The sequence below is a fragment of the Mus caroli genome, unplaced genomic scaffold, assembly GCF_900094665.2.
Source record: "Mus caroli unplaced genomic scaffold, CAROLI_EIJ_v1.1 scaffold_12859_1, whole genome shotgun sequence".
NCBI classification, from domain to species: domain Eukaryota; kingdom Metazoa; phylum Chordata; class Mammalia; order Rodentia; family Muridae; genus Mus; species Mus caroli.
The window spans coordinates 34,742-36,829 of NW_018390028.1; the positions used below are offsets into that span (position 1 = coordinate 34,742).

The window sequence follows — 2,088 nt, forward strand, 5'->3', positions numbered from 1 at the left end:
AAATTTTCTATTTTGATATGAATGTTTCAGTTTTTGTCTTTAAAATTCTTTCTGTTGATCAGTAATGACTTCTTATAAACAATGCATGAGTAGTAGCAAGTTTTATTCAAATGCATCTTATTTAGTAAAAAACTTGAGAAGGACTCTTTAGAAATATTGGTTTGTCAATAACTGTTATCTGGTACTTTCCATTTTTGGCGATATTCATGAAGTTATTCAAAAGTGTTGTCAAGTGAATTAAGCTGCAAGTTTATATTTAATTTTTTTCCTATTTGTTTACTTTTAAGACGGGTTCTCACCATGCAGTCTTGATTGTTTTGAATTTCCTATGTGGCCCAAGATAGCCTTAGAGAAGTCATTCTATCTTTGCTTGTCCAGATCTTGGGATTAAAGGCATGTGCCGCAATGCCTGACCAGATGCTTATTTTTATGTGTCTTTATGAATGAATTTTATTTCTTCTTTTAAATATTTGGCTTTGGACATATGCTCGTTACGGCATTTATAATGATTTCACTTATTTGTAAGAAATGTGTATATAATTGAACTTGGTTCATTTTTGTCACAGAGCCTCCTACCTGCCTCTCACTGGTTTCCAGAGTCTCACCTAACAGCTCTCCATTCGGTTTTCCTGCCATGAGCTGCTTTGAATTGATTTTTGCACAGGGCAGAGAGATAGAAACCCACTCCACCTTAATTTTTTTGACATGCGTTTAGATATTCAATTTCCCTTGCAATTTGTGGAAGCAATTGCCTTTTCTCCAAAATATGCTTTTGACTTCAGCTCTGTGAGTTTATTTATTGGTCTTCTGTTTAGCTTGTCAAAAGGTTTGTCCTATGCCAACAACAGTCTGCTATGTTACTACAGCTCAGTAGTATAATTTGAGATCTTGTGTTGGAAAACACGTACCAGTACCCTCCCTCTTTAGGATGGCTTTGCCCAGTTGGCCCAGTTGGGTTGTGTGTGTGTGTGTGTGTGTGTGTTTCCGTATGAACTTTAGAATTCCCTTTGCTACTTTTTGTGAAAAGAGTCATAGGAAGTTTGCTGAGAATTATCCTTAATATATACAATTTTGGCATATTTTGTAACATTAATTTGACCAATTTGTAAGCATCCACATTCACCCAATTTCAAGCTTCATCTTCAAAGCCTTTAAAGTCTTCCACCTCCTTGTTTAAGCTTATTTCTTGATGCTTTTTTTTTTTAAAAAAAAATTACACATTTTATAACTCCCATTATTTGTATCTCTAAAAATTCATTATTGACNTGTAGAAAGCTACTGGTTTGGATATCTAGTCTGTGTTCCCTATTGATGAATGTGTATAAAAGGTCTGAGAGTTTCATACCTAAAATTTCATGAAGAGCCCATGAGAAAACGTTCCAACATAAACATATCATATAAACAGGAATAATTTACCTTCTTCTTACCCCATTTATGTGTGTGTTTTCTTACTGTATTGATTTTCCTAGGATTTAAAACTAAAAATGAATGGCAAATGTGAACATGCTCTAGCCCATTTTGTAATTTTACTAGTAAATTTTGAATTTTTCATTTTATCCAGGTCAGTGTCCCTGTATTCAGTAGTTAAGGAGCAATGATATTTGGGATGTCACACTGCTTTGGGATTTCATGTGTCTGTGGTCTCTGTGTTCAAGTTGGAAGTCTGTTGGCTTGGATATTTCTTTTTATTTTATTTGTATATCTTATTATTTAGCCATGTAATCTATTTATGTAAATACATTTTTAATATTAGAGAGATTGAGAAAGAGAGGTTGGGCAGAGAGAAGTGAGTGGTTATGAACCACCTGACATAGTTGCTGGGAATTGAACTTTGATCCGTAGAGTTATTTTTTATCAGCATATGATGCATGGGTTTCATTATGGCCCAATCACATGCACTTTGTTCTCACTGTTTACATCCTGATGCTGCTCTTACACTCTCCCATCTTTCTGTTCTGCTCCATGAACAAACCTTTTTCAGCTTTTAGTTTATTGTTTTATTACTTTCCCCTGCCTTAGGATTTCCTTTACCATTCTAGTGGTTCCCTTTCTAGTTCTCTCTCTCTCTCTCTCTCTCTCTCTCTCTCT

At 34.7% G+C, this 2,088-nt stretch overlaps 1 protein-coding gene across 1 annotated transcript in view; it reads left to right on the top strand.

Moving 5' to 3' along the window:
* Window positions 1-2,088, top strand: part of LOC110288439 (vomeronasal type-2 receptor 26-like) — a gene marked incomplete at its 3' end in the record, with an annotated part of 6,813 nt that overhangs the window by 2,077 nt on the left and 2,648 nt on the right. The window lies entirely within an intron of this gene.